This window comes from Trachurus japonicus, chromosome 10, assembly GCF_045865225.1.
Source record: "Trachurus japonicus isolate A0001 chromosome 10, Traja_1.0".
NCBI classification, from domain to species: domain Eukaryota; kingdom Metazoa; phylum Chordata; class Actinopteri; order Carangiformes; family Carangidae; genus Trachurus; species Trachurus japonicus.
The window spans coordinates 36,537,353-36,551,800 of NC_140916.1; positions in this window are offsets into that span (position 1 = coordinate 36,537,353).

A 14,448-nucleotide genomic window follows, 5' to 3' on the forward strand; every position below is an offset into this window, starting at 1 on the left:
TATTGAAAAGTAATCCACTGTTTACTGGTTTTTTGACATGCATGATGGGCACTTAAAATGATGTTTGCCTGCAGCGGCTCAGGACTAACCCTCAATTCTAACCTCATAATTCAGTTGTACAGTTTATTGTATAAAGACAATAAAGGCTACTTCAACATAAACGGTGGGTCACTCTGTTTTGACTGATATTTAATTGAAGTGAAGTTAATAATTGTCAATTTTGTATCGAAGTGCGACATGTAACATAGCAATATTGATCGTTTTAAGTAAACATTGATCTTTAAACATTACCCACTTACAGTCCACTTTTATTTATTTGTTTTGCAGATAAATATTGGTTTGATGACCATTGGGAAGGGTGGTATTCTGAAGCCAAGGCGTGGGAAAACTATTTCCCTTACCACAAATCCTGACATCAATGCCCCAGATCTCCTTGATGAGGCAGTGAAGAAAATGGGGGACTTCAATAAAGACTTGAAGGATGAAGGGCCTTTCCTCCTCCTTTTTCCAGACGGCTCAGAAGTCATTAATGTCCCTGGGACACAAACACCATTTTCTTTAAAAGCCTATAAAGAAGAAGTTGGGAAGTCTTATCAGCGGATAGTCATTTATCTCTGCCAGAAAAAAGACTTATTTTTTTTCTTGAGGACCATTGAGGAAAAGACCTTATTTACAATGGTGTCGAGAGAACACAATAACAGCAGAAAAGAACAGAGTTTACATAAGAGAACGTTGGGAAAGCTAATTTGAGGTGAGCTTATTTTCATGTTTTTCAGTTGGAGAATTGCCAGACACAGACTCCGACCCTGGGATTGTGATAAAAACAACATCAAGAGAGTTTGATCTAGCTGATACACTGGTGAGTGTAATTTAAAACATATTTGAGTGATCATTTTTGTGATTAACCTGCCTTCAACCTGTGTGGGTTTTTGACACCGGTCTACCAGTACTAAACAAATACTTGTATTTGAAATAAATTATGTCTTCACTACAGCCATTTGAACCTCCCCACAAAAGCAGTCCTGTACAAAAAGAGCCTGACAAGGTGTAAGTAGTGTGTGTGTGTGTGTGCGTGTGTGTGAGTTGTAATGGTAAATCTTAATACAGTGGAAACCGCTTATAGTGGTCACGGATATAGTAATCAACCGCTTATATAGATCAAAAGGCTTGGGACGGAATCATTTCTATACAAATGCTGTTTAAATAATTTGTTTATAGTGATCTAGAAATCCGCTTATAGTGCTCATTTTTGGTCATTTTATGGATGAAAACATGCGCAAAACAATTTAAAAACTACGTGTAGCTTATTTTATTTTTTACTCCCATGATGCCTTGCTGGACGTCTGCTTCAGCCTCGCGCTAGCTAACGTAACGAGTTGACACCGGGCAGCAAGCGCGCGAATCATGGCTGGAAAAAGGAAGTCATTTTCTCTGAATGAAAAACGTAGTCTCCTCGAGGCTTATGACAAATTGCCAAAAACAAGCCAACGAGATGCTGCAGCGAAGCTTGGCATTCCTCAGGCTACTTTGTGTAGTCTAATTAAACAACGAGAGACAGTCATGACTGCTAACGACGGAGAAAGAAAACGACGGCGCCCGGGAAAAGCACCTGCGGTTGAAGCCGCCCTGGTTAAGTGGATTGATAATGCCCGGTCTCGCAACGCCCCGCTGAGCGGACCCTTGGTCAGGGAGAAGGCCGAGGCATTGGCAGCAAGCCTCGGAGAGGATGGTTTCAAAGTTTCTGTTGGCTGGTTTGAGCGATTTAAAAAGAGGGAGAACATTGGGCCTCATTCACGAACCGTTCTTAAGAACAAATTTGTTCTTAAGTCCTACTTACGAAGTTTTTACGAAGATTGTGGCATTCATGAATGTTTTCTTATCCAGAATTTGTTCTTAACTAAGAACAAAATCTAAGAACAGTCAGGAGTATACTTACGCACTTTTAAGTGCTGAGACTTCTGCAAAAATAACCGATTATAGTGTTTTCTTTTGTTCTGCAGTTGTATGATATTATATGATTTGAATAAGAATTATTTTCTTATCTTTTATGATGTTTTTAATAATTATATATTAATAATAATAATTGACAAATCATTGCAGTTTCTTAAAAAAAACATTATAGACACTTAATTCATATCAGTTTTTTTTTTTTTAAGTGTTCACACTACACACAACTGTTTTTATTTTTATTTTTAAATATATGATAATATGATGGTATTTATGATGGCACACGTGAGAGCTACTAAATATAGCCTAAATATAAATATAAATATAAAAATATAAACTAAATATAAGCCTTTTGTTTGTTTCTTAGTTTCATTCCTGCCGCAGTAGCGCCACTTCACTACTTTAGTTCTTTTTATGTTTGGAGTCTGGTGCTCCATCCCAGATTTTCATTTGAGCATTTCAACTTTCTTTCTCACTTCACCTTCTCTGCTCAGTGCCTGTGGGTGCTGTGTGCACACGGCCCTGCAGTCTCATGCCCTTTTACGGGCATTGATGGGGCAGTTACCTATGCTAATCATATGTTAATTAGACTCACCTGGCACACGCCCCCAATTTACGAGGAGATGGCATTCATCAAGTAGGAACACAGCTGCGAACAATTCTGAGGCTTACGAACGCGTTGATGAATCTGACGTAGGGTTTTCTTAAGGAACTTCTTAAGAACAACTTAAGAAAGAATCTAAGAAGGTTCTTAAGAAGATATTGGTGAATGAGGCCCATTGTGTTTAAGAAGCTGCACGGGGAGGCTGCTGAGGCTGACACTGTGTCACGCGATGAGTGGCTCGAGCAACAGTGGGTCAGGATGAGACAGGAGTACAGCGAGGAAAACATCTGGAATGCTGATGAAACCGGGATTTATTTTCGGGCACTACCTGACGGCACCCTGACCTTCAAATCTGACAATAAAAGAGGGGGGAAAAAATCAAAAGAAAGGATTACAGCCCTGTTCGCCTGCTCTGCCGCTGGAGAAAAGAAGGAACTTTTTGTCATTGGAAAAAGTCACAGCCCCCGCTGCTTCAAACACGTGCGTACACTGCCTGTTCGTTACGCAGCTAATTCTTCTGCCTGGATGACTGGGGATCTGTTTGTGGAGTGGTTGAAGGACTGGGATCGCAAACTGGGCCAAGAGAGGAAGCCTATTCTGCTGCTTGTGGACAACTGTTCAGCCCATAACGTGAAAAACGCAACACTGAGAAACGTCCGACTCGAGTTTCTGCCAAAGAACACGACCTCAATTCTCCAGCCCTGTGACCAAGGCATCATCTGAACAACCAAAGCTTACTTTCGCAAAGAGATGGCCCGCTCCGTACTGCGCCAAATTGATGAGGGGAACAGAGCAGCTGCTGCAGACATAGCAAAAAAAATCAGCCTCTTGGATGCTATCCTGATGCTGCGGGACGCCTGGGCTGATGTGGAGGCTTCCACAATCAGGAATTGCTGGAGGAAAGGAGGTCTGGTCATGTCACCAGAGGAGGAACCGACAACTGTTGATCCACCTGCTGAGATCAGCACCGACGAGTTTGAGCAGTGGATCGTAAGTGATGACAGCACTCCGGTGTCAGAGCCCGTGACGGATGAGGACATCATCTCGGAGGTACGAGAGCGCTTTGGTGCGGGTACCAGTGCTGCGCGCAGCGAGGAGGAGGGGGAGGAGGAGGAGGACGAAGAGTAGAGGTAAGATCTTAAGCCCGAGCCCGAGCCCACCCATCGGGTCGGGTATAAAATGTCAATCATTACGTTCGGGCCGGGTCGGGTCGGGCCGGGCTTCTCTCTCGCTGACTTTTTTTTTTTTTTTTTTAATATATGTTTATAGAAATGTATAAACGATGTGTGGAGATACTAAACTGAGGAATACTTGTTATAAAATAAATAATTAGGGAAAAAAAAAACAGAGAGGGCGCTGTAAGGTAATTGATATTTAACTAAACAGGACAGGAGCCGCAGCGCAGAGCCAGAGCATGCTTTGCGCACGTGAACGCGGCCCTCTCATAATCTTTCACGGCCTCCGCAAGACAAGTCCGCAATTGACCTGGTGTAATGTATCACCAATATGGAGCAGCGCCAGAAAGAAGTCAAGGACAAACTACAGACAGGGGAACTCAAAAGGCAAACACGCACCGGTAAGAGTGACGTGTGGAAAAGCTTCAAATTGATTGTTGACAATGATACAGATACTTGCGTTGGCTTCGCTGAATGTAGTCAATGTGGCGCTTTGCTTTCATACGAGAGCAAAAAGACTGGCACCTCGGCGCTGAGCAGGCATTTAAACAACTGTGCTGGTAAAGGTGTAAGTGATGATAGTCAAAAATCTATGTTATCATTTGTCCAAAAGACCGCCCCTCTACGCGCTAAGCAGGCCATCACGGACAAGTGCGTGGATTTTTGTTGTCAGGACCTTAGACCATTTTCTGTAGTTAATGGTGAAGGTTTCAAAGGTCTGGCCCAAGAACTGATTAATGTTGGGTCAACTTTTGGCCGCGTACCTGTGGACTCAGTCCTGCCCCACTACACCACAGTATCAAAGGCCTGCACCGAGAAGGCTGAGGAAAAAAGGAGCGTGTTCATTGAGCGGGTTAAGACAGCTCTAGCAAGTGGATGTGACGTCGCCATGAGCACTGATATGTGGACGGATGATTACAGGAAGATGAGTTATATTGCAATAACTCGTCACTTTACTGAAACGGACTTCAACTTGGTTGGAAAAACCCTCACCACTGCTGTATTTCCAGCAGAAGACGCCAAAACGGGGAAGAATATAAGAAGAGAACTGGTCCGGCTTCTGGTGAATAGATTTGGTTTGGAACCTTCATCTTTATCCAGAATAGTGTGGGTTACAGATCAGGGCAGTAACATTGTGAAAGCTTTGGAGCCTTACAAGCGCCTCTCCTGCCTTGACCATTTGATCAACACTGTACTTCGCCATGGTCTGGACAAGGACGCACTGTCTGCAAACGCACCAGACATTGGAGAAACGATTAGTGCAGCCAAGAGTGTTGTCCGTTTCATCAAGCAATCTGGTTTGGCAGCACAACTATCAAAAACAGTGCTTCAGATGGGTGAAACCAGATTCAGCACCGTTTACTTGACGTTCAAGTCTGTGCACGAGATATATAACGAGTTGTGTGAAAAGCTGGAGTCACGCGGAGAGGAGGGGCGCATGGACAACATTGCGCCAGATCTGTTAGATTTTTTGATCTCCTTTCTAGAGCCTTTCTATGCAGCACAACGAGAACTGGAAGGAGACAAATATACCACACTGAATCTAGTTTGCCTCTGGAATGAGAAGCTAAAAAAGCACTGCCAACCCAGTTCTGCGGATAATCATCAGCAGGCGTTTGTGCGCCACAGGCATTCTGAGTTTTTGGATCAAAAGATCAAAGTACAGATGTTGCACAAAGTTGCACTGTTCCTGTGGCCTATCTTCAACAAACTCAAAATGATGACACCAACAGAGGTTTCAGAGGTGCATGCACATGTCCGCACACTCCTGGAAGAAGAAGATAAAGGAGGAGAAGAAGCCACCACTTCAACTTTTGAAAACGAGGAGGAGGAGGAGGCGGAGGTGCACACCAGCCTTTCTCCACCTGCCACTGCAGCAAAACGAAAAAGGAGTTCTTTTTTCGCTGAGTGGGAAAACGCAGATGATGACGATGATGTTCCTGTTCAAGACGAGGTTAACCTGTACATTAGTCAAAGACATGCCATGGCTGATGACCGAGATTTGCTTGGCTGGTGGAGAATAAACTCCAGTATATACCCGAAGCTTGCCAAGTTGGCAAGATCCGTGTTGTGCATACCCGCAAGCAGCAGCAGCAGTGAGCGAGTTTTTAGCGCAGCTGGCCGCACAATAGATCAGCGGAGAGCTTCACTGAAACCTGGCACAGTGGACGCGATCTTGTTCTTGTTCCTAATATCCTACTGTTCAAATCGCCATTTTAATTATTGTCTGAGGCTTTAATTATTTCCCTTATTTCACAGGAATAAAGAGCAGGACGTCACACACGAGACCACAACAGCCTGCTTGGGCCAATGTGCATGGAGATCTTTAAAGGTTATGAGGGTTAAAGCAACAACTTTGCAATAGTCGATATTATTGTACAGATACGACGGATAAAAAAAGGACAGTAATTCAAAACACAAAAAGTGATTAATCGAGCCGTGATGAATGTTCCTACTCAGCACCATTTCCTCCTGGAAATCTATATGAAGAACTAGGTCTTTAGGTGGAACAATGGCACATGAGGCGAGTTGTCACCAGTTTGTCAACGTATGTAACGAATATTTGTTCATGTTTGACATTTATTGTATTATACATTCACTAAGTAGTGTGATTTTTTTATTCAAAAAGCGTGTTCCTGAAAATGTTCCTATTTATTTTGTTTCAATGCTTCAAAGCAGGTTGTTTTTTGTGTGTTCTGAATGCAAATCGTTAAAATAAAGAATGTTATTCTTCATTTATTATCTAGTTTATAGATTTATTGTATTTCTGTGTTCTTGCTCTCCGATCATTTCATTAGATTTTCCATTTTCAGACCAAATTAAAGATAGAGAAAATTAAAGCTTTTATTTTAAATTTCGTTTAAACAAAATATAGAAATAACAATTTCATATATATTTTCACATTTATTTGCATTATTCTATTTAAAGCCTAGTGGGCTGCAGTATTTATCTGCGTAATTAAGAAAGTGCGCATCAAGATCTCTCTTTCGCTCTCTGTCTGGCCTCTTATTCTGTGTTCCATGTCTGGATGAGTGCTGCAAAATGCCCTGTTAGTGTCAGAGGCAGAGCCGAGTTAGTGGCGTGGGCCATGATGTGTAGGAAACACCGAGATTAAATCAGTAATCTTGTCACAACTCACTGTGATGTTGCTACACCACCATCACAGTGCGCCGACTTTGATGCGTTTCGACGACCTGAGTAGTTTGGCCACGAGACACCGTGGTCCACAAAAAAACAGAAGTCGCCTCATCACAACAACACGTACTGTACTAAACTCTTGCAATGACAATTCAAAGAACTCCTTCCTGTCTCTGTTTTAGAGAGGTAAGATCTTAAGCCCAAGTCTGTCTATTATCCACCCCGTCATTGCTCTTCTTTGTCTCTCTGCGCTCTCTCTCTCTCTCTCTGCGCTCTCTCTCTCTCCCTCTCCCCGTCTCTCTCTCTGCGCTCTCTCTCTCTCTCTCTCTCTCTCTCTTAAAGTGCTGCGCTAGAAGGACATACTGTATTTGAGTTATGTCTGCGCACTGCGCAGTACTGTAATTAAACTTGCATGGTAATAAAATTCAGTAAATGCTGAAGCTATCCGTTTCATTTCATTTTTCTCATTGAAAAACGATACAAATGGCATTTATATGATATTCTGCATAAAAAAATAAGTGAAATAATACAAATTCTGTTATAGCAATCAACCGCTTATAGTGTTCAAATTGGCTCTGGACCAACGTGATCACTATAAGCGGATTCCACTGTATTCCTTTGTTTTAATCACTTGAGACGTTCCTACACCCTACTTTCCCAGACTTCATTCTGCAATTGTAAATTCAAGTTCCTTTACACTTAACCATCTGTGATGCCCAACTTCCCACTTCCTAATTCACACTCAAACCCCTTTGTATTTTAAATTGTATCTCTTAACCCCATACCTCGGGAGACCGTGATGATACCTTCAAAGGTGAAGGTGTGAAAACACAATCAGGGAAGGGGCCGGCCAAAGGACACAAACACACCCCAGAAGTGGACCTTCCCTCAGTTATAAATGTTTAGGTTTTCCCATTGTCTTGGTCTTTTTCTTTACTATCACCCACTCGGGTAGAACTGACCTTTCCTTGCAACGAAATAAATTCATGTCGGCCGGCGAAGTCTCTTTTTCATTATTCACCAACAGCAAACGGCTAAGAATTTCCACCACAATTTGGGGGCTCGTCCGGGATCCCTCGTGCAGTCGTCTGGGACGGAACGCGGACAGCGACAGGCCAATCCTGGGAGAGAAAAACCTTCCAGCCTCCATACCTCAATTCTCTTCTGAGAGGGAGGACTGACCGCAGACGCCCCAGATCGTTGCCGCTGGGATTCCAAGAACGTAACTCTATGAAATTCATCTGGTGAGCACTGAAATATTGACCTTTAAATTATCTTTCTCTAAAATTTAAGAAATTGACTTTTGGGCCACATGTGGCATTTAGCTGGCACCTCTGGCTGAGATGTGGTATGGTAAAATGTATGAGGGCCAAATCATAACCACATACACATTGCCATATATTCAAATTTGGAGGGAATTTTTCTTCTGGTACACTTATTTAACTGAGGCACTTGGCCCAGATAATAGAATATTCTTTTGGGCCGCATGTGGTACTGCTCTTTTATTTCCTGTCTTACATTATTGGACAAACTGATTAATCCAGGTGTGTCTGAGTAGTCACAACGGTCAGACACATCTGGATTAATCAGTTTGTCCAATAATGTAAGACAGGAAATAAAAGAGCAGCCTTAAATTCAGGAAGTAGCGGAGCTTTGCATAAAGCCCATTGTAGAGTGAAAAGAAAAAAAGGGAATATCCGCACACTGGATTAAGGCTCCCATTTACTGGATAATTGCAATGTTTTGACCAGACGTGGTTTTCCTCAGGCAACTAGAGAAATGGCATAGCAGGCATATACAGTATAGGCTGAAGGCCTGATGACATCACACATCTGTCATTAGTTGGATGGGCTTCAACTTAGTATGCACAGAGGTCAAAAAATGTACAATGATGTTACACAACACAATACAAAATATACACAGATACACAGGTCAAGTGTTTAAAAGATATACACAAAGACATGAGATTACAGTCGATAAACAACAAAATGCATAAAGTCTAAAGAACACTATTTGGAGATCTCCAACGTGTTCTTTAGACTTAATGCATTTTGTTGTTTATGTATGCCTGCTACCTGTCACGCCATTTCTCTAGTTGCCTGAGGAAGACCACGTCTGGTCGAAACGTTGCAATTATCCAATAAATGGGAGCCTTAATCCAGTGTGCGGATATTCCCTTTTTTTTCTTTTCAATGATCCTATGACTATCCGGCACCTGGCCTAAAATAGGCACTGGATGTGCGCACAACTACTCTGTTTTTCTATATTGTAGCGTGGCCCAACGAAAGCCTCAGTGCTAGACACATGAGAGGCTGCATAGAGTTACTCACAGCTTTTGATATTTCAAAGCAGTGCATTGGTAGTATAGTGTTGTTAGAAACCTCTGGCAGCTCTGGCTGAATGTCATGCAAACTGACCCAGGTCCTACATTCTCTACCTAGAGCCCTATTCGCACGGGATTAGTATTACCTGGGGACTGGTAATTTGTAAATTACCCCCCCACGTCTGTGTTTCTTGCGGTGCATTCGCACAGGATAAGTGAAGTCTGTATTTTACTCAAATTTACTGACATTAAGGCTCCGATATGACGTCAAAGCTGTGCATGTCGTAACATCCTCTGCTGTCACATCCATGTGCGAAGCAAATGTAAATAAAATGTCAAAGCAGCAACGTTACTTCGCAACAGTGCAGTTGTTGTCACAATAACGGGCCGTCACAGCATTTGTAGTAAAAAGCCGCATGTCAATATCCTCCGAAATTTCGCTCTTTTTATGGATCTGTTTCTTCAAATGGGTCTCCAGTACTGAGACGAGACTGTAGTTGCACCTAAAATGATGTCAAAATTGCTATTCATAATTTCCACCGCAGCCTCCATGTTTCAACCCGTACAGTATGGTTTCAACCGGGGAAGAAGTAGAAAAAGGCGCGCAATAAAAACAACAAAAACAAAAAATGCCCCTCAATTACTGAGATGCAGATTCACACGGGACTAGTTTTACCACAGGACCTCGGTCTTGGGTGAAATATAGCAGGTCATTTGTGGGGGAATTTTTACTTTACAAATTACTGACATGGCGCATTCGCACGGGATTAAGATCACAGACGTCCTCCGCAATTATTACAAATTACCAGGGGTCTCATTTATAAAACTGTGCGTGGGATCGTTACTAAAAGGGTACGTACGCCCAAAAGCCAAGTTTTGCGTGCGCCAGTAAATATTCAGATTTATAAAACCCTGCGTACGCACACTTGCAGGCAAACTTCCCTTTATAAATCCCAGAGTTCCTACAAGTGTGCGCAGCTGAATCCGCTTCACGTTCCGCCCTGTACACGCCCTGTTTTAACCCTAGATGGTCAGTGCAAACCACCACATGAATGTGATCTGCATGTCAATGAGCCTGACGTGCTCTTGTTCTGTCGCTGTTGTGAATTAGCTGCAGGTGTGAAAGTGGCGACGTGACGTGTTGCTGCAGCTGTTAACGGCGTCAGCGGCACAGAGCGCACGCGGTGTTGTTTTGGTGCGCTGCCTCTCACATGCTGGACCCGGTTCGGCACATTTACAACAATGACAACAGTTCTAATCTGAAACGAGTTATTAACCATTCATCATGGTCTCCCTCTCCCTCCTTTCTCCTCCAGCGGTGCCGTGGTACAGCATTAAGCACGGGGCTCACCACTGTATTATTTACAGTAATTAGACTGATCGATACAACTTTGAATAATTAGCGGAATCAGTTACATTCTGAGGAATGATCAAACATGACACTTCTCTTGATAACAAGAAAACAGAATGTAACAATTGTGCGAACGATTACTGGATTTTTATTCCCCCAGGGTTTGAGATTTAATTGACTCTCGATCATATGTTCACAGTATCACAGGAACATATAGTTATTTACACCATGTATTTATTCCATGCAGCCGCGCCGTCCTCTCCTCCTCCTGCGCTCTGAGTGGACAATATGACGGAGAGATGGTGGTGATTAAATATAGAGAAGGAATTTTGATTTTGAATTTTCAGTTAGATTCTAAGAAGATGTTTCTGAAACACCAGTCCGATGCAAAATAAGGGCGCTGTTGAATTAAATCACCGTGGCAACATGGATCTAACGCATACGGGTTGAAATTAAATGTGTGACGGCCGATAATAAAAACATAATCGTTCTTCTCACTCATCATTTCCCGAGTCTGACTCCAGTTCACCACCACACCGTCTGTGTCGCCAATTCCCCTTTTCCTTCAAACCATGCGTACGCATGGGTCAGAGTTTGCTTAGAGCTGCGCACATTCTCCCGTCAAGTTTGTTTTTTATAGATCACAACCTTGGCGTGGAAAGTCACGTACGCCACTTTCAGCCCCGTTTAGTGCGTACGCAACGGTTATAAATGAGACCCCAGAGGTCCCCAGGTAAAACTAATCCTGTGTGAATAGGGCTTAGGTCTTATAAAGCAGGGACAATGATCACATGAAAGCACAACAGTGGTGTAACCAAACATTGTTATTTTATTATCTTAAAAAGTAACACAATCCCCATAGGGTATCACATACACTACAACAACGGTAACACCAGTACTACACATCAAAGGGACTTTCAGATATTATAGACATTTAAAAAATCCCTCTCTTTATTGTTTAAATTATTTGACTAGGCATGACAGATAAACATCATTTACAGGTATGACATACCGTCACCATTAGAAACAATGTTATTGTTGAACCTCCATTTTTGTATACCACCGCCGATGTTAAGGGAAGACATTTGATGGACTGTCAGTGTAGAAAAGGGGTGGAGGGTTACAGGACTGTGGCTGGAGGGAGTGATGGGTCGATGGAGGACCACTGGGCCAGAGAGTTGGGGGGGGCGGTCGGTCGGTCGGGTAAAGGGGCAGTGCAAACATCAGATGTGAGGGATGGGAACCCATGACTTCCACTGTAGGCAGGGCAGCTAACAGAGACAGAGCCCCACTGGAGCTGTGGTGCAACGGATTAAACTCCACTGTGGGGGAAGAAAAACTCAACCGTAGTGGTAAACCCAAGATTAGTGGTGCAAGAGAAACTAGTGTAGTCGTAGGGACGTGGTAAAGGTAGAACAGAAACTAGAACTTAACTAACACAATCTGGACTCCCTGTCTGTCTGTGGTCATGGGATGGGGGGGTTTGGGGGGTGGGGGGTAAGGCTCATCATCTGTGAGTACACCTGGCACTTCAAACCCCACTTGGAATTCTTGGACAACACATTGTGTATCCATATCACCCTGAGGGGTTGGAGTTTTCCTTGCATGGTGACCCTCGGTGTCCCTGGAGACTAAAACCCAAGAGCAGTGGTGGAAAGAACAGTGTATCTATTTCACTGGGAGAAAATAAATCAAGAGGATTATAGAATAGTAGAGATCAGTCATTTAGGAACATACTGTATATAACTTATATGGTAACACACAGGTTGGACCTCTGTATACCTGGGAGATGTAAAGAAGAACCAAATAAAGTGCTAGAATGAAACGAAGCAGCTCTGAGGGAGTTTTGGTGTGTCTCTACAGCCCATGTGACTGTAACCATGTTTCCATCCACAAGTTTTTCTTTGCATTAAGCAATATCGAATAAAAATGCCTTATGGAAACAGTAAAATTCCATTAAATATCATGAATATCAATAAAAAGTTAATACGGTCGATCTCATCGGATTTTCTATCGATCGATACAAAGTTTATGCAACATATTGTTGATGGAAACAGTTCTCTGATGGATAAATGTGAGTTGCGATCATGTTTTATGTCAATTCCTCTCCGCTTTTTATTCGATTTAAAGGTCTGAGATGGAAACGCACTTGAGCCGGCATTATTTGCATCAATATTTTTAGCGATCTTCAGATAATTCGATCGACAATTGGATGGAAACATGGTTTGCGACATCATCGAATGCATTTTGTGATTCTTCATTCATGAGAACTTTTCGAAAACTAATTTGCATTGTACCTAAATATATTCTGCATGATGTTCTATGTAATGACAATAATGACTTCTCCTCTAACAGTCAGAGCCACATCAGGCCGGTGGGACAGGTGCAACGTCAAAGCAGGTGCAGGAATTCAGAGGAGAAAGAAGAAACAGTTCCTTTAGCCACGGTCAGACAACACAAACCATATTGTTTGTGAGTTTAGTTTTAATCCACGCACTTGGGTTTCAGTCCCTTTCTGGGAGCCACAGGATGGTTTTGCACAGGAAGTCATGTACCACTAGAGGCCATGATGGTGATGATGAGGAGGAGGAGGAGGAGGAGGAGGGGGGTAGTCGGGGTGTGATCCACAGCTGAACCACAATACTATCATGTACCATTAGAAGAAGCCTTGTTAGTGAAAATGGGGAAACAACAGGTGGGAGTCCAGCACTTTGTTGTGTAGTGTGTTTGTATATATGTTCATGTATGTATGTGTGTATGTGTGTGTGTGTGTGTGTGTAGACATTCACAGGCAAGAGGCTGATGACAGTGTGACAGTAGAAAGGATGGGCTGTGTTTTTGCTGCTGTGGAGGTAGTTGTAGAGGAGCCTATAGGACGACAACACTGGGACTGACAGCTCCCTGAGCCTATAGGAGAGCAGGAAACCAGCCGGCCTATAGGACTGCAGGATTTTTCAAGACAGGTAAATTCAGCTCAGCTCAGCTCAGGTCCGGGTGTGGAACGAGACCGAGTCATTTTCAACGTGGGTCTGATCTCACACCTCCCTGTGCTGTAGTCGGTGGCCGGCCATCGCTCCGTCCGTCTGTTCAAACGCTTCATAGAAGGGACTGAATGGCCTCGGCCAGAAGTACACAGGTGAAACCTATTATTACACACACGTAAGCAGCCATTTAATACTATATACTCCCACTATATCATCACTCTTTATTATGATTATTATCATGGCTTCACTGACCATAATACATATAGCACCAGGAGTGAGAGCGGCTCAGGGATCTCAGATTCACGCTGTCGTGGACTTGACAGAAACGCAACGCAACGGAAAAGTCTTGTAGAAACAGAGGATCGGTGAGATCAGAGGACGAGGTCACATCCCTGCTGGTTGTGTACAACACTGAGGTGGACGCTTTTGTTTTTTAAATGTCAATCCGTTACCTCTGGACAGGAAACACTTGAGTGTATAGAACAAGCTTCAGTGTGAAACCCAACGAGGATGTGGCGACCTCTGGTGTCCACCGGACGCAGCTGCATCACATTTTCACTCTGCCTGAAACAAACTGTCGCTCTGTTTCACTGCTTTAACTGGAATCAAGGTGCTTTGACTGAAATGTTGTTGAGCAAACACTTCTTCCTCTCTTTCTCTCTCTCTCTCTCATCCTCCTTTCACTTCATTCGTACAGAAAATAGATGGTGAAAGGTTTTAGTTGGATTTTCTAGACCAGTGGTTCTCAAACTTTTTCACATCAATGACCCCTAAATTGACACAAATTAGACCACGGACCCCCATTGGACAAAATTTTGAAGCAAACACCATTTGTTCCGAGACTGAATAAAGTTTTCTACATTCAAATTAGGGCCAATGGTGTGGATTTTGGGAAATATTATGGAGAAATTTCTGGAAAAAAGTGG